A 26,496-nucleotide genomic window follows, 5' to 3' on the forward strand; every position below is an offset into this window, starting at 1 on the left:
GCATCGGGCTCCCTGCTCAGTGGGGAGCCTGCTTCCTCTCTCTCTGCCTGCTTGTGATCTCTGTCTGTCAAAAAAAAAAAAAAAAAAAAAAAAAAAAGAGGTTAAAGAAAAAATCCTGTTTTCAAAAAACTAAGGATCTCTGTCAAAAAAAAAAAAAAAAGACATTGTACTACAAAGCATTGTAGTAAAAAGAGGTTAAAGAAAATATCCTATTTTCAAAAACCTAAGGAAAGAGTCAAATTCCATGGCTGTTTCTATCTTACAGCACATTTAAATTATGGGAAACAAGAAGCTTTGAATGATGTGTGTGATAATCTGTTGCCGCACACTTAATAATTTAACACTGATAAACTATTTAGAAAGCAACAACTATATTTCTAAGACCCATAGAAGGAATAAGAATTAACTGAAAATCTCCACCAGTATAAATTACTTTATCAATTACCAAATAATGAAGATGGTGACTTATCAATTACTATCAATACATACAGCCATCGTTCACTGTACTTTAGTATAGAAATGTGTCTTATCACTCTCCTCTGATGAATTAGAAGGAAAAAATATAAGGAACTGAATGAGACATACATAAGTTTCTCTTTTCTTAAATGCCATATACCTTATTTCATATCCCCCCTTTATTCTGAATTTGCCAAAAGTTTATAATAAGAATAGTGTGTGTGTGTGTAACTTATAAACTGAAAATTTTTTTAGAAACCTCAGAACCCTCTCGGCAAACCTCTTTCCCACAAAAGCAATTAACCCCAACCTGCTTCACATAACCCCTCAGCTGTTTCTTGTACATTTGGAGGAGCAAGCTTGGTATTTTATAGATGATTCTTAATTTTGGGGAAAAAATCTTATGTTTGGGCAAACTATGTACAATCCCACAACTGGTCTTCATTCTGCCTTGTAGGTTGCCTTTGGAAATCTATCTCCCTCCCCACTCTCCTTTCTCTTGTTAAATTTACATTTTTTTCTAAAAAAAATAAAACACCTCACATGTGTTTTTCAGGTCTTTCATCATCCTAGTTGTTTTATATCTGTTCAGCTTATCAAGAATATCCTTCTTATGGCTCAAGGGGATACACTCCTGGGTGGTATAAGCAACACACAGTCTCATATATTTCTTCTTTTGAACATTAATTTTCTGATAACACCACCAAGCAGGATATTTACTTTTAGCAGCTCCAAAACACTAAGCTTACATGAGTATCAAAATTAATTAACAGTCATAGATTTATTTCTTATGAACTTTTAATTCAGTTCTTTTTTTTAAATAAAGATTTTATTTATCCATTTGACAGAGAGAGAGAGAGAGAGATCACAAGTAGGTAGAGCAGCAGGCAGAGAGAGAGGAAGGGAAGCAGGCTCCCTGCTGAGCAAGGAGCCTGATGTGGGGCTCGATCCCAGGACCCTGGGACCATGACCTGAGCCGAAGGCAGAGGCTTTAACCCACTGAGCCACCCAGGTGCCCCTATTAATTCAATTCTTATGCAACCTGAACTTAGAAAGTGTATATTCTGAAACTTAAATATATATGGCTTTATCACCATGTTTGCTTAGATTTCATCTTGTTGATTTTTTCCTTCATATTTTAGATCTAGCCTCGGCAACTCTTCTCTCCAGTGCATCCTTAGATACTGCTACCAGAGTGCCAACTCCTGTTGTGTTTATTTAAAGCTTCTGCCTAAAAAAATCAATCTTGCAGGCATTGCAACCTGACATTCAAAGTCCTATGTCTCCCAAGTGCCTACGGAAAGAGCATGGCCTTGTGGAAGGAATACTGGCCAGTCAACAAGTCTACTTTCTAGTCTGACTCTGGTATTTGTTGGTTGGTAATGTAGGAGTCACTCAGACTTAGTTCCTTTGTCGGTATTAAAGTGGGGACAAATTAGGCCATCTACCTTCTTTAAAGGTTTGGGGGACTTCATTTTTATTCTTTTATAAAAATTTTAAAATTTATTTAAGTAGGTGCCATGCCAAATGTGGGGCTTGAACTCGCAACCCTGAGATCAAGACCTGAGCTGAGATCAAGAGTTGGATACTCAACCGACTGAGCCACCCAAGCATCCTAAAGATTTGGTGTGTGTGGGGGGACTTTAATGTAAAAAGATGATGGATGTGGAAATGAAGGTCTATAAAAATGTAAGTTCTTGATAATACAGAGAATTATCAAGCCACTTTGTTTTGCTGTTGGAAGTCCTTTAATATCTGACCCTGACCTGCCTTCCAATCTTGTTTTCTTGCTACTGGCCACTGACTTCTTTCCTGAACATCGAAACACATTTTATTTCTCATTAGTCCCTAAATGTTCAGATATTCATCTTTTGTCTTTGCTAAAACTGCCTGGAATATTCTCCCCCACCCTCAGCTCACTCAATCTCTTTTTCTCTCCCCCTCACTTCCTACCTCAAACTCAAGACCCAACACAAGTGCCATTTCCTTTCCTTTCCCTTCCTTCCTTCCTCCTTTCCCCTCCCTCTTCCTTCCTTCTTTAGAGAGAGAGGGAGGGAGGGGCAGGGAGAGAGAGAGAGAGTATATTTTTAAAAAATTTTAAATAAGCATATAATGTATTTTTAGCCCCAGGGGTACAGGTCTGTGAATCGCCAGGATTACACACTTCACAGCACTCACCACAGCACATCCCCCCCACCAATGTTCATAACCCCACCACCCTCTCCCGACCCCCCTCCCCCAGCAACCCTGTTTGTTCTGCAAGATTAAGAGTCTCTTATGGCTTGCCTCCCTCCTGATCCCATCTTGTTTCATTTATTCTTTTCCTACCCCCCAAGTTCCCCACGTTGCATCTCTACTTCCTCATATCAGGGAGATCATATGTTAGTTGTCTTAGAGAGAGAGAGAATATTAAGCAGACTCCACACTCAGAGAGGAGCCCAATGATGAGGGGTTCGATCTCATGACCCCAAGATCATGACCTGAACCCAAATCAAGAGTCTGACATTTAATGGACTGAGCCACCCAGGCACCCCTGATATCTCTTTCCTAAGGCTCTGATTTCCCTAGTCAGAATTGATTTCTTCCTTCACAAAATTCCTGTAGAAAGAGTATTTCATTGTCCTATCTTGTCCTATAGTGTTGGTAGTCTTATTCCTATCTGTTTGCCAAACACGAGGAGCAGGGACCACATGTCTTTATATTCCTACTGTACGGAGAATTGGGCTTTATTACCATTATTCCCATTTTTAGAGGTGCCTCAATCAAGGCAGAGAGGTCAAGGCACTTACTCAGCTCATGCTATCTTTCAAAGTGGCAGGAAGATCCTGGTCTGCCTGATTTCCAAATCTTGTGGCTCTTTCTACAGTGTTGTATGGCATCCAGATTTCTGCACGTCTGTCTTGAGGATTCTTATGTTTGTTTGTGAATTAACATGAATCCCTTTGTCTCAATCAAATTCATTTGTCACTTTAGTGTCCTTTATATGAAGTTATATTTGTCATTGCCCTGGGATTTTGAAATATACTTTCATGTCACTTGGAGTGCATATCTCACTGTGCCCATGTTGGCTAATTTTGTTATTAAGAATGTTAAAGTGATCCTTTTTTTTCCTCCCCTAAGATTTTTTATTATTCCTACCTCGCCAATTAGATGGTTCTTGCTGGTCAGAATAAGTCTACAGCATCAACTCCTCAGTATTTCTCTAACTTCTGAAATATAACCTTTAGTATAACATGTTCTGATCTGATCAAAATTATGTGAAGAAGTCTGATGATTTTGAAGCAATGCTTTGTTCATGCTTGGAATTCCTGGGCACTCTCCTCTACCTCGCTTGCTCGTCTTGGGTTGGTTCTGTTGAGTTAGACATTTTCCAAATTATTTTTGCTTCTGTTCTTCAATTAATCTCTTGCCATTAGGTAGCCAGATGCAGAATTCGGTTCAGTTTTGATTTTAGGGTATTTACCACCTTAACTTTTGTCAACTAGCTTCTAGTTCTTAGATCTGTGCTTAATAGATATAATGTATACTTAGGCTCTTCGACTTGTTGATAATAATGCTTAAAACTGACATTTGGGTCAGGTGCTGGGCTAACGGTCTTATAGGTATTTCTTTTTTCTTCCTCAAAGGGTTGAAAGTATTCCCATTTAACAATGAGAAAAATGAGGTTTATAATTTGCTTAAAGAGAGAAACTCTTAAAGAGAGGACTTGACTCTAAGCCTGTGTGCTATCCTGACCTATGGTCTTAAACAGAACCCAGTTATTGCTGGGAGATAGCAGCTAAAAGAGAGCTGTCATTTCTTCTTACAGTATTGAAAATCAGTTATTCACATTCAATTAATATATGCATGTGTATGTGAAATGCTTTTGTGTTTCTTCTCATTGCAATAACAGTAATCCTAACAATATGCAAAGTATCCAACAACCATGAAATTTATCAGCAGTTAGTATCCAAAATCTATAAAGAGCTTAGCAAACTCAACACCCAAAGAACAAATAATCCAATCAAGAAATGGGCAGAGGACATGAACAGACATTTCTGCAAAGAAGACATCCAGATGGCAAACAGACACATGAAAAAATGCTCCACATCACTCGGCATCAGGGAAATACAAATCAAAACCACAATGAGATACCACCTCATACCAGTCAGAATGGCTAAAATTAACAAGTCAGGAAATGACAGATGCTGGTGAGGATGTGGAGAAAGGGGAACCCTCCTCCACTGTTGGTGGGAATGCAAACTGGTGCAACTTGCCACTCTGGAAAACAGCATGGCGGTTCCTCAAAAAGTTGAAAATAGAGCTACCCTGTTTGGGTATTTGCACTACTGGGTATTTACCCTAAAGATACAAACATAGTGATATGAAGGGGTACGTGTACCCGAATGTTCATAGCAGCATTGTCCACAATAGTCAAACTATGGAAAGAAGATGTGGCACACACACACGTATTTATCAACAGTTATTTTTATCCCTAGATTTAATATACATAAAAGCATCAGTATTAACTGTAAATTTTATTACAATAATAGCTTGCATGGCTAATATTTTCTAGTTCAAATTTCATGTATTATTTCATTTATCTTCTCAATACCCATTGAAGTAGGGTTATTACTATTATCCTTTTTTTTAAAGTTGAGGAAAATAGAGACACAGTGAAGGCCCTTGTCTTAGACATTTGCTACTCAAGCAACTGCATCTGGTTCCTCTGGGAGCTTGTGAGAAGTGCAGAACTTCAAGCCACACCTTAGAAACCTACAGAATTAGAATGTGCATTCAGTAAGACTCTTAGGTATTCACACTCACATTAAAGTCAGAGACACATGTCTCTTAAATCACACAGCTGGTGCAGGGAAGCTAGGATTCAATCCCATGCAGTTAGACTCTGTGCTGGGACTCTCAAATACCACATTAGGTCGTCTTAATTGTTATAGAAATGAATGGGAAGCACTTAATTATTATGAAATAAATATTGCCACATGCTTAATGTGCCTATGGATTTTGTGAAACGTGGATCGGATTGTACTTGTATGAATTATACTTTTAATGAAAAGATTCTATTTATTTATTTGACAGAGATACAGTGAGAGAGGGAACACAAGCAGGGGGAGTGGGACGGGGAGAAGCAGGCTTCCTGCTGAGCTGGGAGCCCTATGAGGGGCTCAGTCCCATGACTCTGGGATCATGACCTGAGTGGAAGGTAGATACTTAATGACTGAGCCACCGAGGTGCCCCTGAATTACACTTATAAAAAAAAAGATTTTATTTATTTATTAGAGAGAGAGAGTGAAAGAGAGCAAGAGAGGGGAGAGGGGCAGAGGGAGAAGCAGATTCCCTGCTGAGCAGGCAGCGCCATGCAGGACTCGATCCCCAGAATCCAGGATCATGACCTTAGCCGAAGGCAGTCATGATCAAGGCAGTCGCTAAGCCACTCAGGTACCCCGAGTTATACTTTTTAATAATAAATAAAAATACTGACTTCTCATCAATCACTTTAATAATTGACTATTTATCATGATCCAACCTTATTTTTCTACGCTCGCCTCCATCTCTTCTTTTTAGTCATTCTTTAAAAAACTTACTCATTTATTCCATAAGCATGTGAAGAGTGACTAATATTTGTTAAGCATTTTTCTTTTTTTAGGTGTGGGAAGACGAAGACCAATTAGACCCAATTCTTGACCTCAAGACATTTAGTGGTATCGAAGACCGATCATTACAAGTTTAAATGACTGTTGTAATGGAATTATTTACTAAGTGCAGTGGGAACATTAGCAGAAAGCATGTCTTAGTTTGAGGTGCCCCCAAAGCAGACCCAAGACAAAAATTCAAATGGCAGGTAGTGTTTCTGATAAGCAAAAACAATGCTGATAGAGGAGTGATCCAGGATGAGAGGAAAGAGAAAATAGACAATGAGGCCAGCTATCCCTGAGGATGATTAGACTTTAAAACTCTGAGGTGGGGGGCTAGTATACCAACCATGGCCCCGAGTTATTTTTCATTCAAGGGGCAGGGAGTTGGAATATTTATACCCCGTCTTTGGTTGAAGCTGCCCCTGTTGAAGCAAGCCCCTTGCTTGCTGCATAGGCAGACAACATGTCCTTTGGCAGAGAAATGCAGACATGGGCAGCTGGAAAGCAGGCCCGAGTGCCCTGAGTGGTTAGGGCTAAGGGATGTACGGGATGTGGACTAGACATCCACAGCCTCTGCTTTGGCCTGTCTGAGGACTCAGGGAAAGTTCCACTGAGAAAGTGATTCTTGGATCTATTCTTGATGGCAAAAGATGTTTTTGTTTTTGTCTTTATTTTCTCTAGGAAGACAAAATGGCATGTGCAAAGACAGAGGGGCAGGAGAGAACATGGAATATTCGAGAAACTAAACGTTGTCTAATGCTCCTCAAGGCTAGGGGATAGCAGCAGCAGGGGCTCTGCATTTCATACCATGTTCAGTTTTTCTCTTCTGGGAAATAGGACACCACTGAAGGCTTTTGAGTAGAATTGTGACATGGTTGAATTTATAGATTTAAAGAGACCGTTTTGGCTAGGGGAGTGGGGGTTGGTTAAAGGAGGTGGGGATGAGGGCAGGGGGATTGTGAAAGGGTCTGCAGCAAGATAAGATGAGGTTGGCCCATCCTGGTGGAGGGAAAAGGACACGTTTGAGACAGTTCATGTTGTGTGGTGAAATGGAGGGACTTAGTGACTACTTTCCTGAAGGAGCAGGGAGAGGAGGGAGACTGCAGGACTCTGGTGTGGGTGACGGTGGGCAAATGGATGATGGCTCTGGTGCCTCAAAGTGTTATTAAATGGTTTTGTAGAGTCTCTCTGCCCAGCAGGAAATGGAATTGATCATTCCCAGAGTGTACAGCTGGGGTAACCCCTAAAAATAGGAGAAAAAGAGAAGGAATGAAGAAATGCACATATTATGTCATTTTCTAGGAATCCAAATCTCTAGTAACCGATACTTTGAAAGCTGAGGTAACTTGGAAGCACTGGTTCAAATAAAATTTCCCCATCCTTCTTAGATGGGGATCCCTCTAAGTGGGGATCCCTTAGAGTCATGATCCCTCATGTAAAGAGGCAGTGGTGTGAAAAATGATTTCCCTAAACAATAATTTTAAAAAAGAAAATCTCATAGTCTAAAGGGAGTTGAGTCATCCAGGATGATAAATTTGGGCCACATATTATTTATTCTTCCTCTTCTCTGTCAGAAAAATTTGTGCTGAGGTATCAGTCCCTACAGCTCTAGCCTGGGATTGTCAGGACAATGCATTCCTAGATCCCAGACCTGGAGGGATCTCATGGAACACACCCAGTGATCCTGATCATGGAGTGAAAATATTGGGATGCATTTTTGTAAAGTATCTTTAAAGTCAACATTCATTCCCTAACAGCTATTTATTAAAGTACTTCTGTATTCCAAGTACATGGTATTGGGCTCCTTTCTATAGAGTTTAATAGCAAAGGAAAACCTTAAACTAACAATAGTCAGCTAAAGACTTTGAGAGTGAATAAAGAAACACTTATTAAAGGATAACATTTTGTTTTTTCATTTAGGTGGATTTCGATCATCTTTTCATTTAAAGACAAGTCATGGAGGGGGGAACAAGATATTCAGCGTTCAACTTTTTCTGTAGTTTCTCAAACAGTTCTGTAAGCAAAGCGTTGATTCAAATGTTTAGTGAATGAAGTAATGGGAACCCCAGAATCAGTCATCATTAATCCACCCATTAAATAAATACTAATGAGCTTTAACTCTGAGATAGGTACTAGCATCTTTGTTGGGTGCAGTGATTTAAAAAGCACATCTCCAGTGCACCTGGGTAGCTCACTCAGTTAAGTAGCTGGCTCCTGATTTTGGCTCAGGTCATGATCTCAGTGTCCTGGGACCAACTCTACATTGGGCTCCACACTCAGCGAGGAGTCTTCTTGAGGATTCTCTGTCTCCCTCTGCCCTTCTCCCACTCATGCACTCTCTCTCTCTTTCTAAGATAGACAAATCTTTTTTAAAAAAGCACTTCTGCAATTCTAAGAGAAAGCTGCTGGCTTCTCAAGAAACACACATGGAGTTGATTTTGAAAATGCAGTCAGATGTGCTAATAGGCACGGGTACAAAGTGTTTCTGAAACACAGAGATGCCAAGCAATGGGGAAGAAAAGTAGCTTTCCCTACCCCCCCAATTAAAATCCTAGGTTTGATAGTTTGCTTCTTTGTATATACATTTGCAACTTTAGAATGAAATTTAGGAGCACCTGGGTGGCTCAGTGCGTTAAGCTTCTGCTTTTGGCTCAGGTCATAATCTCAGGGTCATGGGGTTGAGCCCTGCATTGGGCTCTCTGCTCAGTGGGGAGCCTGCTTCCCCCTCCACCACCACCTGCCTCTCAGTCTCTCTCTTTCAAATAAATAAATAAAAATCTTTAGAACAAAATTTATACTCTAAATGTTTCATGTGGCCAATATCATAAATGTGCTGTAGTGGGTATACACCAGGAACCTGCACAATGATCTCCTCAGCTTTCCCTTCTTTGGGAATTCACAAAAGTGGACCTTTGGGAGTCCCATCATAAAATGTAACGCTGCTTTATGACTAGGGAGAGTCACTTGATCCAATTGTATTGGACTTTCTTTTCTAGAATTCCAGAACTGACACCCAGAGGATGAGATTCATTTTCTCTATGAACTGGACTTTATGCCTAGTCCAGAGATACTGGAAGTCTGACTTCTCATGCGGATTTAAGAACAAAGGAAACCAACCTAAACCCAGAGAAGAAACCTTAAAGATAAAATTCCAATGGCTTTGTACTCTTGGTTCTAGACCCTTCCAGAACTCTAATAGCATTCATGCCTTTAAGCATAAGGAATTTTCCATTTTCTGTCAAAAGTTCCAGTTTCCATCTAAGCTAGTTAGAATGGGTTTCTGCAATTTTAAAAAAATCCTAAATAATTGTAACAGGCATCTTTATTCACTTACTCAGAATTCTTCATTGATCGCTGCCTACCTGCCGCCTTTTCTATCAGCATCTAGGTACTTACTACCTTGGGAGAACTTTTTTTTTTTTTTAAAGTTTTTAGCTACTGTGGTGGGTCAAGTGAGTGGAATTGACTTCACTTTCAGGCCCAGGGAAGGACCTTCTGCAAAGCTCGTACTCTTGCTTACAATGATTCATTTCAGGGTAGGTCTGTGACCTCCCACTTAAGTGGATGGTCTGAAGAGATGCTAAGTGAGATAATCTGGGAGAAATACCCCCGATGTTATTTGACTACAGATGTTCCCACTTTTGGGGGAACATCTTCCCAAACAATGGGGCAGGAGAATGTGAAGTCTAGAAGGGCTGTAAATCTTCCTATTGTGGAGGAAGCCAGATAGAGGAAAAAGCTGACCCAAAGGAGGAGCTGAGAACACCGAGAAACAGATACATGTTGGCTTCATGGATCAAGTCGTGACTGAAGTCAACACTGAGTCTGTACATTTATTTTTCCTCTTTATTTTATTTATTTATTTTGATTTGAGTCATTTGAGTCAGATTTCCTACTGTGAAACAAAAGCCTCATAACCAACAGTAATGCATTCAGAATATTTTTTCCCCAGGTCCTTGATTTTTTTTTTTTTTCCACCTACCATCTTGGCCTGAAAAACCTACTGATTTATAGACTGTGGGTTTATAAATTCAGTCACTTCTGTTGTCCTTTTGAAATGTTGGTCTGATAGTATTGCTGTTACTTACATGTTACAATGAGACTACATTTGGACAGTCCCCACCAAATGAGGAACAGAATGTTAGAGATTAGACAAGAGAATGAGATGTACTCTTTTGATCAGGAATATCTTAAAACAATACTTAATAAGTAGTATGTATTTAGAAATTGAGTAACCTCAGAAGCTTTAGTTTCCAGGACACCATTTTTTTTTGGGGGGGGGGTGAATATTTTCAAGAAATAGTTTTAGGTTTTTAGGCTTAAAAATTGAAAAGATTTCTGACAAGGCATGTTCTAGATAAAATTGTACCTCCTGAAGCAGGATAACCTGCTCCACAAAATGTTAAATTATGTTTTTAACTTAGCCGTTTGTCATAGAAAGGGGTGGTAAATGTTTTTGATAACTTTTTTTTTTTTTAAGATTTTATTTGTTTGAGAGAGAGAGGGAGAGAGAGAGAGGAGCAGGAGGGAGGGAGAAGAAGAGGCAGAGACTCTCCAGTAGACTTCTCATTGAGCACAGAGCCATGCAGGGCTTGATCTCACAACCCTGAGATCATGACCTGAGCTGAAGCCGAGGTGGGTGCTCAACCAACTGAGCTACCCATCACCCCCATTTTTGATAACTTTAAACCAAACTGCCTCTCTAGAAAATGATTGGATATTCTGTGGTTGAGCTAGTCTTTCTATCCAGTGATAGGAAGACTCCAATTGCCTCTGAGGATTCTTGCGAGTAAATTATATGTTCTCTTGCCAGCACCAAGTAAGTGTTGGACCTCCATTCAATGGCTGGGGGGTTCTCAAAATTCTCAAGTGTCCTGTAAATAAACACAGGTTAAAATTCTCTTCCCTTGCCTTCCTCTTTCTCTTTCATCATTTTTTCATCTCTTTCTTCTTTTCTTTCTCATTTTAACAAAACCAGAGAATATTTTTTTACTGGAAATACCCTTCTATCTTTAAACTTCCCATAACAAAACCAATAAATAGACTACAGACCTATCCAATAAAATCTTTATTTATGCTTAATTTGAATCATAAAATTAAAACAATAATAAAACAGTAAGCCTATCTGTTTACTAGCTTCTCTATTTCAAGTTTTGGAGACCTGGCCTTCTATGAAAAAGCTATTTTTAGATTTCGGAGCTACATGATCACAGGTGTTAGCTAACTCATCTTTCCTTGGAAAATGAGTAAATTTCGACAAAGAAGTTTTGTGTATTGTTTTGACTGTTCCTTTGTCACAGGATCCTTCTGGTATTCTGGTAACTCAAATACCTGACAAGACATGTTGGTAGTATTACTAGATAAAAGAATAGATTTAAGAAAAAGTTCTTGTTCAGACACCAGCAGTGTTTTGAAAGAAATCACTTTCTTTTTTCAAATAGTGACATTGAAAAATCTTAATCTACATAGTAATTTTTTAAGATGTTGTGGTTTATAAGACTTGTGACTAAAATCTCAAATTTGGAAAAGAATATAAGATGCAATGCTCTTGGGCCATCTGGTTGGCTCAGTTGATTGAGGGTCTACCTCCTACTCAAGTCATGTTCTCGGCGTCCTAAGCCCTGTGTCAGTCTCCGTGCTTAGCAGGGAGTCTGCTTCTCCCTCTCTTTCTGCCTCTCCCCTCCACTGCTCATGCTCTCTCTATCTCTCAAATAAATAAAATCTTAAAAACGAAATAAAAGAAGCAGTGTTCTTTCTTGTAACGTATGAAATGCAGAAGGCAGCTATTGAAGACGCGAAAACAGAGCTACTAGACAGATTAGTGACTTGTCTAAAGTTACACAGACAGTAAATGGCTGACCCTAATGTCTAGGCCCTTAGCCACAGAATAATAATTCTTCATTCTTGGGCACTTCCTTGAGCCAGGCAAGGCTTCACATGCAGTAACTTGACAGTAACTTCTCTTACTTTACTTATTTACTTACTTCTGTATGTCTTGTGCCCATCCAATGTGCTATCTTCATAACTGTTAGTTTAAGTAGCCCCCCTGAAGGGCCTAGATGACAGGCTGGATTTTGATGGAAAGAAGGCCAAGGATAAGTGCTGGGGAGAGGACAAGCTCTTGTGATGAAGTGAAGTGGAGATTTCTTTTTTAATTGTGGTGAGAACATTTAACATGAGGTCTACCCTTCTTTACAACATTTTAAGTGTACAATACAATATGGTTAACTACAGGCACTCTGTTGTATGAAGGATCTCTAGAACTTATTCATCGTGCATGACTGAAACTTTATACTCATTGAAAAGCAACTTTCCATTTCCACATTCCCCCAGCCACTGGCATCTAACATTCTATCCTCCGCTTTTATGAGTTTAACTATTTTAGGTATCTCATATAAGTTGAATCATGCAGTATTTGTCTTTGTGAGCTTGGTTTATTTCACTTAGCATAGCATCCTCTAGCTTCATCCATGTTGCATATAGCAAGATTTCAAGAAGTACAGATTTTTTAATAAGAATAACTGCCATCCACTGATGCAGGTGCTCAGACTTTACAGGTTGTGGTAAAGGTTGGATGCTTCCCCCCCCCCCCCTTCATTTATAACAAACCCTCTGGCTTTTAGCTGGGCACACCTGCAGAAGAGTTGTGTGCAACTTCCAGAAAATGTCCTTAAAGACTAGAAGCATGCTCTTCTTTTTTGCTTCTGTCCTCCTGCCTGGGATGCGATCTGAATGACTGGAGCTCCAGGAACCATCACATATCATGAGGGAAGCTTGGGGATTAGGCAATAAGGTAGAAGTAGCCTGACTTTCTGATATTAAAAGGGCCACCTGTGTTCTGGAATGAATCTCTTTGGACACTTGCATGTGAGAGGAGTGAAGGAAACTCTCCTTGTTTAAACCACAGTTATTTTTGAAATGTTATTCATAGCTGAAATAAATTCCAGCTAATTTACATATATAATTTCATTTTATCCTGACAATAACTCCCTGAGGTAGGTACTATGATTATCTTGATTTATAAGTGAAGAAATCAAGGCCCAGAGAACCTTAGTAACTTTCTCATGGTCACCCAACTATTGGAGGGTAAAGCTGGGGTTCTAATATCCCCTCTTAGACATGAGAATGTATTAATCAAATATTAGATTAATGGGACAAAAGGACCTCCACTGGTTTTACGTCTCTAGTTAGGGTCTCTTTCTAATAAGGCTACATGAGAGGCCTGACCCTTCAGTGGTCCTCAGCACAGGCGGATAGGTCATTGCAAAGGTCTCATTACAGCCGATACCTAGTAGAGACCCCAAGATGTTTGGTTAGGATGTATTGGTCTTTCTTACTGAATACTTATCAAACTGATTTGAACAATTAAGAAATTTGTTAGCTTACATAAAAGGAGAACCAGACATAGAGCAGTCTTCAGGGTTAGTTGATGAAGCGGGTAAGTAAGGTAACAAGAACACAGGCTCTTTCCCCCCTCTGCTCTGTGGTTCACAGCATCAGCTTCATTCAGAATTTGGTGCTTTCTGTGGTAACAAGAAGGCTGCTCATAGCAATCAGGATTATCTATTTTCTTATTCACATGTGGCAGAGAGAAGGCATTTCCTTGTTTTTCCTTTAAAATTGATAAAGAACTTTCTTTTTTTTTTTTTTTAAAGATTTTATTTATTTGACAGACAGAGATCACAAGTAGGCAGAGAAGCAGGCAGAGAGAGAGGAGGAAGCAGGCTCCCCACTGAGCAGAGAGCCCGATGTGGGGCTTGATCTTAGGACCCCGGGACCATGACCTGAGCCAAAGAAATCTGCATGGCATCCCCGAAGGCCAATGCTGCTCCTGCCTAAGGACTTCACCTCCAAGTAAATCCCCCTCCTCCTGGACCAGGTGCTTCTGTACAGGACATCCCCTCTCCATCAGATGTAGCAACAGAGATAAAATGGTCCAGGGGAGTGGTAGTCTGAGCAAAGGAGAGGTCCTTGCTCAAAACCACAAGGAAGACATTTTTTTTTTCCTTCCACTGACTGGAGTCCAGAACTGTAGTGCTTCCCCTGCTATGACAGGTCCACAGCAGAGCAGCTCTGTCACGCGAGCCATCCTAAATACTGCCCCTTGGGGAACACCGCCCTCTCACTGCATGCCACAATAAATGGCCCACTCCCATCCACCTGAAATCCTAGGTCTTTCTCCTCTGAGCCCTTTCTCAGATACATCCCTATCAGACAAAGAGACTTGGAAGAAGAACCTATAAGTGAGAAACAGAGACCAAGAAGATGAAACAGCAGCGTCAGGAGAGTGGCCGAGAGAATCGAATGCTTCAGTCTTGGAGTTTGCAAGTAATGGTGTGTGGCTTGTCCCAGGCCTGTGCAATCTCTTTCTTCTCACATTGAGGGTATGCTGATAGAGCTCACCTAAGGGCCCCGTTGCCGGCATCTGGAAGGTATTCTCCAAACACGACTTTGCTGTGTGGAGGGGGGCTGTTGACCCCTACCCCCTGGTGTGTCTCTGAAACAGTGGAGGGCGTGGGATGCTGTCACTTTCCCCACGCACTGCTCCCAGTGCTCCCTCTGCCTCCTCCGCCCAGCTTACTACTTCATCTCTCCTCCCAAGATGCAGTGCTCCTCACCAGCCCGCACAGATTCTTTCTTGTCTTCCTTTTTTGGCAAAAGGGGGAGGATGTGGGGGAGAGGAGGTTGCAGTCTCCACCTGTGTCTATAAAGGGAGGTCGCTGGTGGAAGTACTGGTAAAATAGTGCTCTGGGAGCCCTCTGGTTTTGTGCCCAAAGGCAGGTACTGGGGAGAGAATTAAAATCTCATGCCTCTCAGACAGACAATTTTGTTCTTTCTCAGGTTGTAAACCATGTGTCATCAAAAGACTGTGATTCCTAAATTAGCTTCATGGCATGCTTGGGCAGCTGAATTTCCACTTAGAATCTGGCAATGGATTGCCTGTCAATCACAGGTCTTGGTGTCCTGCATTTTTCCTCTTACTGTCTTCACAAACACCCTAGGGGACATTGTGAGACATTGCTTCTGAGAATGCTCACCAAAGTTCATTTAAAACTGCTCTTTGCCACAGTATTTTGATAAGTGCATCTGTAAAGCCATATAATTTTTTTTCTGCTCAGAAATGAAAAGAAGTCTCATGACTGGTTTGACTAGATGCCTACTTAAATGACTAACGCCACCTCAGCTTAATTACTGATCTCCGTATTTGAAGTTAATGCGCAATTTTTAAACCAACACTTTCTCTTCAGCACTAAAAAAATTGCTGCCTGATTTCTATATAAATTAAAAATATCTCAAGTGACTTGCCTCTAGCCATACCTCTTTCACAAAGCTTCCATGGTATCAGCACTTACTGTACCAGAAGGCCTTGTATCATCAACTCACATTTTAAATGTGTAAGAATTCATCTTCCCCTCAACAAAGATTCCTTGAAGGCTAGAATTACAATATATATAACACATATATATGTATCATACATATATAAATGTATATGACATGTAAAACACATATATATGTATATAATATACATGTTTTTAATACATATGTTATATAATATATAATATATAATATATTATATATAATATATTATATAACATATATATAACATATATAAATGTTATATAATATATTATATATATAATATATTATATAGATATATAACATATATCTATATAATATATATATATATATATATATATATGCTTTTACTACTTCCAAAAATACTGGTTGCATCTTCTGTCACATTTCTGTCCCTACTGATATCATTTTAGTTTCAGTTTTTATTTCTTCTTATTTGTACAATTGTGATTGTCTTTCCTGTAATTTCTTCTCATCTCAATTTACACTACATGAAGTAGCTAGATCAGACTTTTGGGGAATAATTCTTGTCTTGCTAGTCTCTTGGGCAAAAATGATGTAAAAAAATTCCCTATATTTCTTTAACATAAAGCTAAAGTTAATCTTTAGCAACGTCTTTTTGGCTATGCTAGGTCCTATGGCCTCCTAACTCTTATTTGATATTTTTCTAGCATTTTGAATTGTATGGCCTGAACTACTTTTCCAAAACTTTCTTCTCCCTTAGCTTCTAGAACAGCATTTTCTCTTGACTCCAGTGGTATCTCTGGTAATTATTCCTCAGTGTCTTTTGCTGAACCTCAACATGTCTCTCAAATCTTGATATACTCTAATAGATGCTTGGTCTCTTCTGTTATCTCTCCACATGACAGGCTTTTCCTGGGGAAGCTAACTTATTCTCCAGCACTAACTTGCGTGTACACAGTGAGGAATCCAGATTCTTAGTCTTCAGGCCTGACTTATCTACCTGGTTCCAAACATGTGTTTTCAAATGTCTGGTGAAAAAAATCATATGCTTATGTCCTCCATTACAATGATTCTTTCAATGGCTGAAAGGAGTTTCATTATTAAATTTTGGGGGAAAATCCATTTTTCTTGTATATAAATAACCTATAATTATAAATCAAATTTCCATAACGGATGAAGAAGGAGGAAAAATAGTGGCAAGTGGGCTTTCCTTTTGATTTTGGTACTTATTTTCCACACAACCTTGAAAATGTCACTTAAATTCATGGGTCTTCAGTTTGATGACTAATCAAAAAAAAAAAAAAAAGGACTACTCTAGTTGAGGCAACTCATGTGGTGGGAAATGGGCTGGGTCTGAAGTCTTGTCTTGGTTCTGTCCCAAGTGAGCAAAGTGATATTAGTGAGTCATTTTCCTTTCTAGTTCTTTGTGTCTTATGAAATAAGAAGATTGGATTAGTTATTAAAAGACCTGTTCTATGTACTGCTATCCTAGTATAGGTTGCGTATGATTGTGAAAACACCTTGCACCCTGTTAGGCATTATATGGTTCTAAGGTATCACTAAGAGTATAAACATTCGGGGCGCCTGGGTAGCACAGTTGGTTAAGTGATCGACTTTTGGTTTTGCTAAGCTCTGATCTCAGGATCATGAGATTGAGCCCCCTGTTGGGCTCCTTGCTCAGTCTGGAGTCTGCTTGAGTTCTCTCTCCCTCTCCCTCTGCCCCCCTCCCACCCCTCCAATTCTCTCTCAGATAAGTAAACCTTAAAAAAATAAAAAGCATAAACAATCAAGTTGACACTGAAGATGAGGGGCTAAATCATTAAGAACTGATAAGCTCTGGGTCCTATTAGCATCTATAATGATGGGATCATTTGTGTTCATGAGCAAGTTTTAAGTTAGAATCACTGAATTACTATTTACCGTCAGTATAATTACCAATAATTGTTGTTTATAATAATTTAGTATTGGCTGCACAATTAACAGTAGACTTCTAATACTGCATATTGTATTATATACTACATCTATTAAGAATATAGATGCCATTTTTTATTGTTTCTCTATTCTAGTAGGTTGACTCTTAATAGATGTCAGTAAGCTTTTTTGTTTTAAGGAATGAGATTATATACTACAAATTGAGCACAAAAATAGGAAAATAGGAAAGTATAAAAATCTAGTAAGAGATAAAGGGAAATATATCCTTTAGATACCTTACAATACCATAAAAAGTTCAGGTACTATATGACACAGAATTCTCAAAGGTTTTAAAGGGGAAAACAGATTCTAACCCTTCTGGATTTATGTGACTTTCCTGTTTATATTTCATGTTCCATTTAGACACCAGTTGAATGGTCAACAAAAGTTTTTGTCCTTTTTCTAGATAATGGTTGTAGAAAAGATTTGACTAATCCCCATTCCTCCCCACAATTTCTAGTCTGACCTGGAATGAACAGAGCTGTACACATGCATACATGCTCAATCTACTTGGAAATGAAACTAGTCCCTTTGGAAGTTTAACCACTTTAGGAAACACATTTGACACTACCTGATTTTATGCAATTTGGCACTTACATAATCTATAATGCCAATTTTATAATAAAGCAAGACAATTTTAAAACATCCTTATAAAAATCTGTGTTTTGCATGCATGATATTTATAATATACCTAAAATCTGTTTTTTGTCTCATCAAAACTTTTTATTTAGTTCAGATGTTTGTTTTGTTTTTAATTCGAATTGCACATCTTTTCTGTTTTAATCATAGGAATGAAATGATCTGCCTGAAAAAGTACACTTTTTAAAATTTCCTTATCTATCTGGGCTATGCAGAAGGTGTTCCCTCTGAGACCTGAGTCTGTGAATTCCTCAATAATTCCTATCTCACTGATGAAGAGTTCCAGGCAGGTTATTCATTAATTGTTGTCATCAGTAACCTCACTCACAGTATTAGCTGTCAGATTCACTGCCAAGCTTCCTTTGTTACTGGCCTTAGTAAGACAAACCTTTGTTTATCTTTCATGACAGCTCATAGGCTGTCTTGGATGCCCTGCCTAGCGAGGAGGCGTGGAATGCCACCCTTCTTTACACGTTGTCATTCCTGATGCCGTGAACCATTTCTCAACTCTTACTTAGTCACTTCCTTTCAACTCCCGGGTAATGTTCATTGCATTTCTTGGGCTTGGTTGGGTAGCTAGGTAACACTGAGATGTGCAAATGGTTTCTTTACACTGTGATTTGCTTTCAATCAGAGTTTGCTGTTGAGAAGGGCTACATGGGTTCAAGATTTATGAGACTGCTTTCGAGATCATTATCTTTTTGTGTTCCAGACTCTAGCTAACAAGAGATATTACCATCAGTCACTGGCAGATCACGGGGACTTACCTAAATTTTGTTGAGTCCCAGACTCTTGTCCTAGGACGTGTTCAGGATGCAGGTAAAGAAACAGAGGAGGGGAATGGTGTTGTTATGACGAGACCTGGAAACCTTGTGCCATCTTTAGCATATTTGTGAGGTAGCAGTATGCATGACATCCATCCAAGATGGTCTGTGAAATGGAGAAATTATGCATACATTTTATCATCTAAGTTTGGGTGAGTAATAATGGGTGGATAAGAAGAAATTAGGAATGAGGGGTGCCTGGTTCAGTCAGTTAAGTGTCTGATTCTTGATTTTGGCCCGGGTCATGATATTAGGATCATGAAATTGAGCCCTGCATTGGGCTCCATGCTGGTTGTGGAATCTGCTTGATATTCTCTCTCCCTCTTCCTCTGCCCCTCCCCCTACTCACATGCTCTTTCTAGAAATAAATAAGTAAATAAATAAATAAATAAAATCTTAAAAAAAAAGAAGAAATTAGGAATGGAAGTCTAAGGAATGACTAATATTTGTCTTAAATGACTTAAGAATGTTTTTTAAGCTAAATTAGAAATAAACAAGTGTGCAGTCTTTTGGTAAAGTCTAACATGTATCATTTTTCTCTGGGATAGATTTGCTTATTTATTCATTTAACAACATTTATTAGGCATCTTTCATGTGTCTCAACCTGTGTTAAACTTTGAGAATAAAAGGGAATGTAAAACAGTTTATTTCCTCTGAGGAGTTCATAGTCTCATGAAAGGGCAGATATACATTTAAATGTGATGTGACAGTGGTTGAATAGTCCTTCTTTAGTCTTGGTGTGTGGTCTTTCCCTTCTGCTTCATCTGCCATCAGGGTGACGAAAGACTTTCATTCCTTTCAGGGTACGAGGCACACATATGAGTATTCTGGGCCATTGAAAAGGTATTTTCCAATATCGCACAATTAAGAAGGGGCTACCCTGGGGAGTGGAAAAGCCACACCCAAAGTGATGGGAAGAATACTAACTACTTCTCAGTTAGGGTGAGAGGTGTTGTTCTCTGGAGTTTTGAGGTAGGTCTGAAGACTTGGGTCACTTTGTAAGCCACAACCTTGCCTGGTAATGGATGGCTCCCTAGAACTCTCCATATAATTGTCCTAACCCTGGGTGGAGCTGGAGAGGATGCATGGAAGTTAGAAAGCCAATGCATACTCTAAAGAAGGCTGTTGGGCCAATTGTGTCATCTTGGAATATAATTCTGTGCTACTTCTTTTGGGTCTCCATTTTGAACTTTTCTTTAAAGTGATGGTTCTGTGGAAACTCTAGGGCTGTCTGATGTTTCTCAGATAAATAAATGCATAAATATATATAGGATTGCAAAAAACCATAATTATGTTGAAATATCATAATCAAAATATTTTTAAGAAGAAAAAAACAGTGACAGAGGAGACTTACACTTTCAGAAAAGTGGAATACATTTTCTTTTCCTTATTCCTCCCACTAAAAATAACTAAAAGCCCTGGACATTACATATGAAACAAACAAAAAAAGACTCTGAAAGGTGGAGAGAAGTAAAAGACCAGCTAGAGACTTTAGAGACCAAGGAATGTTATGGTTGTGATTTCCCTAGATTGTCTTTTTGCCTTAATGTATTCTAGACCTAAAGCTAAAAAGCTGGCAACTCAGAAATGTCAATACATACAGACAAAAAAGTCCCAACAGAAGCTTTCTTTCTTTATAGCCAAAGGGTAAGGAAAGGGAAAGTCTAGCAAGACAGAAAACTTTAAACAGTAAGCATTCCACTCCAGCCAAACACCATAGAAGAAAAAAAATCTGTGGCCCCACCCACATCTATGCAAGCAAAGGCTGAATGGGTTGTAGTGGAGTTCTAGTGGAGAGTTGTGACTCCTATCCCTGCCCAGTGTAATGATAAACTTCTCTTCCCCTCAAGTAGCAACAGAAGCCAAGTGGGAAATTTGGATTTCTAGTCCACCTGAAATAATAAGGCAGCATCTCCCTTCTCCTGCTGGAACAGTGTCAGATGAAATCAGCTAAAACAGGAAGTGTCAATAGAACCCAGAGTCTCATAACATAATATTCAGAATGTCCAGATTATTATACAAAATCAATTGTCACACCAAGAAATAGGCTAATCTCAGCTCAAATGAAGAAAAAAAAAAAAAAGAGAAACAATCAGTAGATGCCAACAAAGAGATGACAGAAATGTTAAAGTTATCTGGCAAAGATATCAAAGCAACCTTTATAAAAATATTTCAGTAAGCAGTTATGGACATACTTAAAACATAAGTAGAAAGTTTCAGCAGAGAAATAGAAGATATCAAGAAGAACTAAAGGGAAAAATTAGAAATGAAAAATACAAGAACCTAAATAAAAACATTCAATGGATGGGCCCAAAATTAGAATGGATGAGACACAGGCAATAATCAGTGACCTTAAAGATAAAATAGAATTTCTCCAGTTTAAAAGAGTAGAGAAAATGGAGAGAAAAAAAATGAACAATTCCTCATGTACTTGTGGGATTACAACAACAACAATAACAACAAAAGGAAGGCTGAGAACTTCCCCAATTCAACAAGAACACTAAACCTATATAATCAAGAAGGCAAATGGGTCACAAAAAGGAAAAACCCATAGAAATCCACATCAAAATGTATCATACACAAACTTCTAAAACTAAAAAGCAAAATCTTGTAAGGAGTGAGAGAGAATGACCTTACTCATAGGGAGAAAGCAATTTGAATGACATGAGATTTATCAGAAATCATGGAAGCCGGAGAAAGTGGCATGTCATTTTTATGTGCTGGAAGAAAAGAACGGTCAAACCCAAATTCTATATTTAGGGCAAATGTCCTTTAGGAATGAAGGAGAAATCAAGACATTCTCTGATAAAGGAAAACCAAGACCATTTGTCAGCATTAGAACTATTCACGGTTCTTATCTCATGAAAGGAAGGGGAAGATGGGCATACTGATAACCAATTCAAAACATTAAGTAGCAAAAGAGATGGTGTAAGACTTGCACTATGGAGTACTACTCAGCAATAAAAGGAAAAGCCACTGATACATGCAATATCTTGAAGAATCTCTGTAGTATTATGTTGAGTAGAAAATCCAGTCCCCAAAGGTTATAGACTGGAGGATTCCACTTATATGACATTCTAGAAATAACAAAGTTATAGACATGGAGAGATTAGTGATTGCTAGGGTTTAAGGATGGAGTAGGGTGGCAGGGAAGTTTGCATGACTATAAAAGGGCAGCACAAGGGATCCTTGTGAAGATAGAAATGTTCTGTTTCTTGACTGTATCAATGTCAGTATCCCGTTATGATATTTTACTATAGTTTTGTAGGATGTCACCATTGGGGAAACTGGGAAACTGAGAATACACAGGATCTCCTTGTATTGTTTCTTGCAATTATATGTGAGTCAACAATTTCTCAAAACGTTTACTTAAAAAACTGTAATAGAATAACATATATGCTTCTTTATTCACACTTTAAACTTTTTTAAAGTTTCTAGCAGTAAGTCTAATTACTATTGGAACTTGGAAGTAATGATGAATGCAAACAATGTTTCAAAATACCTTCAACAACTGTAACGTGGCATAAAAATATCTGTACTTTGTGACAGTCACATGTCTTGCTACTGCTATTGTTGTTTGTTGCTTAGATTCATAATGGAAGGAAATGCTAAATTTACTTGGAAGTTGGTGAAAATAAAGATGTAATTCTTTCCTATCCAAGGATACAGACCCCCAAAAGGTCTAACAGCAGGTTTTGTACATCTGCTCAAACAATGAGAATGCTTCTGATTGACAAGAGAAATAAGATTAATTCTTGGGGACAGATTTCTCAGAAGGCTATAGTCTCTGAGCTTGGACCTAGTTTGTAGGGATATGGCTAAGATGGACCCAAAAGGTCAGAATCATTGATAAATATGGGACACCTTATGGTGCCTCTCTCAGGAAAATGGTGGATAAAATTGAAATAAGCCATCATGCCAAGTACATTTGCTCCTTCTGTGGCAAAACCAAGATGGGAAGAAAAGCCATGGGCACCCAGCAGTGTGGTTCCTCCATAAAACAGTGGCTGATGGTCCCTGGACCTACACCACCACCTCCGCCCTCATAGTAAAGTCTACTATGAGAAGACTGAAAACGTCGAAAGACCAGTGAAAGCTCCACCATTGAAGCTCCTCCATTTGAAACATTACTAGCTTATAATAAATGGGTTAATTTATGGAACAACAACAACAAAGCTATTATGGAGGTGCGAACAAATAACTTGGGAGATCAGAAGTATTTGCTCTGCTTCATGAAGTTTTAAAGAGATCAAAGTTTTGACAAGAATTTGAAGAGGGAATAAGGAAATCTCACAGGAAAGAAGGGCATTTCAGACAAGAAAACAATGTGTGCCAAGACCTGGGGTGTGGAGCCACCTGAGAAGCTCAAGGAGTATTGAGATGTCTGCTTTGACAGCAGGCCAGGGTGCTTTAGTAGAGACTAAAGGGGATAATTTAAGAAACTATCAAAGAAAACTGGAAAAGTAATTGAACCAGAATGAAAAGAGCCTGCTAATAGACCTGAAGCTGATTGTATAAATGATTCAGGGTCGCTGAACAGGCTTTCCTCGATGGAGAAATGAAGTTGGAGATCAGATTTAATTTGAAAAAGGGAAGGGGAGTTAAATTTGGATGCCTCCGTGTGCCAGCCCAGTGTTAAGCAGAATGCGTACAATGCTTCTTAGATTTCTTAGCACGGTTTCTAACATTGACATAAGTTACCAGTAAACAATCTGATAGCGCTTCGGTATCATCCCAGAGGCTGAACAACTAATTAAAATGGTGAATCAAGGTAACAACTGGAGTCTGATCCATCTTTCAGCTCCATGTTCTTTCCACCCCTTTCCACAAGTAGGATGAACAGGAGTGAGACCGGTCTGAAGGGGAGAATGTTCAGCAGAATGCAGTCAGGAATCCAGCCGCGAGGTGGTGAGAGCCTGCCCAAAGGCAGACTGTCTTCAGGGAATTGTTTGTTTTTTAAGAAAAACAGTGTTACCCTGGAATTACTTAAATGCTAGTGTTACTGGGTTCTTTGTGGAAATTTAAGGAGTAGAGCTTCGAGGGGAAATCTCTGAGGTTTAGTGACTCAGTAATGCGAGTGGGTGAGGTTTCTAACCCTCATAAAAAGGTATACAGTGGCAGGTTTTCAGCCCAGGGGATGGAGTGGGTGGTGATAATGTCAGCGACATGATAGGGCACTAGGGAGAGAAGCAGGATGCCACCTGAGGAAATAAACCATTAAGAAATAATCAGAAGGACAGTAGCCTGGAGTATGAAAATGACATTAGCAAAAAAAATGTGGGTGCCCTAGTATCCTTCGTGATTTGAGAAATGCCTCAAGGGATTCTTAATTTTTAGAACTTAAAAAATACTGAATGCAATATGTTGTTGGTTCAGAAATGATCCTTTCTATGGAAAAATATTATTTTGGAATTAATAAGAAGTTATGGCTTAGCTAACACAAGTTTTAAGGCTCTTATTTAAAAAGGAGTTGTTGTTGTAAAGCAGAGCTGGGCTTTGGTTTAATCGGTCAGTCAACACTAGTTCAGGGAGCATGTCACAGCACTACACAGCTAAAATATGCCTTCCCAGACCATCCTGTCCCTTCCCTATATGACCACTTAGTTTATTTCTTTCTTAGGCATTTGTCATAATCTGGAATTATCTCGTTTATTCACTTGTTCAGTAATTATTGACTCCAGTGGAATGTCGTTTCCATAGGGGCCGGAATCCTCTCTCTTTTATTCAGCGTGGTGTGCCCAGTGCCTTGCACACAGTAGGTATGCAGCAAGTTTTTGTTGAATGAAGGATTGGAGGCAAAGATTGATAAACTGGTGTGCCTGAGGAATGTGAGTTGGGTCTTGAAAAATATATAGGATACAGGTAGAATAAATGGAGTGGGAGGCCTGTCCAGACAAGAAGGCCAATATAAGTGAAATGATGTTGGCTTTGCTTTTGGAAGGAGGAGAGCAGATGGATGGAGGCAGTGGTTTTTATGTTAGATTGTTTGGGAAGAAAATTAAAATTATAAGGATAGGAATAGATTTCAGGAATATCCAAAGCCAAGCAGGATTTTGAGCCAGAAGAGATTTTAGAGACCCAGTCAAGTGTTTACAAATGAAGGAGTTGAGAGGGGACAATCCCTGGGTTAACCAGGCAGTTAATGCTGTTATGACCAGATTCTCATTCTGTTGACTTCTAATCTAGTGCTTGTTCTATGCTACTCAGAAATATGGAGGCAACGAAACTTTTTGAATGAAGCACAATATATAGTTAAATTGGCATTTATGAGGAATAATCTGCTTCCATATGTAGGATGAGTTGGAAAAAGGAAATTCTAATTTTTTTAAAAAGATTTTATTTATTTATCTGACAGAGAGAGATCACAAGTAGGCAGAGAGGCAGGCAGAGAGAGAGAGGAGGAAGCAGGCTCCCTGCTGAGCAGAAAGCCCAATGTGGGGCTCGATTCCAGGACCCTGAGATCATGACCCGAGCCGAAGTCAGAGGCTTTAACCCACTGAGCCACCCAGGCGCCCCAGGAAATTCTAATTTTAAGAGAACAGGCAACAGCCCAAGAAGCAATATTGGCCTGACACAAAGAAGACCTAGATAATGATGGTAGAGGAGTAGAAGGAGAAGGACAGTAATCACTGAAGGACAAACAGACAGAACTGAAACAGCAGATTAAATTTTGTTACTCTAAAAGGCCTTTTGTGATAAAATATTTAATACTTAGAATATTTTTGTTCAGGGGTACCTGGCTGGCTCAGTCCATAAAGCGTGTGACTCTTGATCTCGGGATTGTGAGTTTGAGCCCCATGCTGGGTATAGATTGCTTAAAAATAAAATCTTTTTTTTTTTTTTAAAAGAATATTTTAGTTCAGTCCCACCTAGAATATTTACATGTTTTGTTTTTAACTTTTGCAGAATGCATATTGAGCAAAGAAGTATTTATTTTTGTAACAGGTTGTACAAATTCAGAAGAAATGCATGTTGTTGTCTAAGTAGTTGGAACACAAAAATCATATGTTAACATAAGGCCTATATTAAATCATATCAGCCATAACTAAAGACTCATGAAGCGAAAGATACAGCGTTGAGAACTGTTTTCCCCCAAACTTGAAAGCTTTGATTTTCCTGTTAATGATAATAAATGATTTCTATTTTGTGTTAAAAGCTTACAAATGTCTTCCACGTGAATTATATCTTTTGATCCCCCCCACCAGAACTTGAGGCTGAGATGAGGTGAATGAGAAAACTGTGACTCCTAGAAGTGACATTTCCACACACAAAACTTTAGGAAGTGGAGCTATAAATCAAATTTCTATAGCTATTCCTTGTATTAGACTTATTTTCTCTTTTAATACTTTCCAGCCATATTTAAACTGATAAAGACAATTCATGCAGTCGGGATGAAAATCATGTGTGTTCTGGGTTTTGTTTAGCAGTGACCTATTTTGTGACATCCCCAAGTGCTTACTGAATCATAGACTGTCTCTTCTGTCACTTCAGAACAGTATTCCAAAACAAGTTCCTCTCAGCGTTGTGTAATGGACATTGCCAATTGACCACACAGTTTCACCTCCTCCTTTCTAACAAAACCCCAAGTTGTTTCAGCTACCTGTTGCTTCCTTAGGCACGATCTCACTTCTAGACTACAGAGTTGTATTGGA

The 26,496-nt window shown here is 39.0% G+C and overlaps 1 pseudogene; it reads left to right on the forward strand.

The window, feature by feature from the left end:
- The first annotated feature begins 14,354 nt into the window (after positions 1-14,354).
- Positions 14,355-23,025, forward strand: LOC131814460 (large ribosomal subunit protein eL43-like; annotated as a pseudogene).
- Positions 23,026-26,496: the final 3,471 nt, after the last annotated feature.

This window comes from Mustela lutreola, chromosome 14, assembly GCF_030435805.1.
Source record: "Mustela lutreola isolate mMusLut2 chromosome 14, mMusLut2.pri, whole genome shotgun sequence".
In the NCBI taxonomy this organism is placed as follows: domain Eukaryota; kingdom Metazoa; phylum Chordata; class Mammalia; order Carnivora; family Mustelidae; genus Mustela; species Mustela lutreola.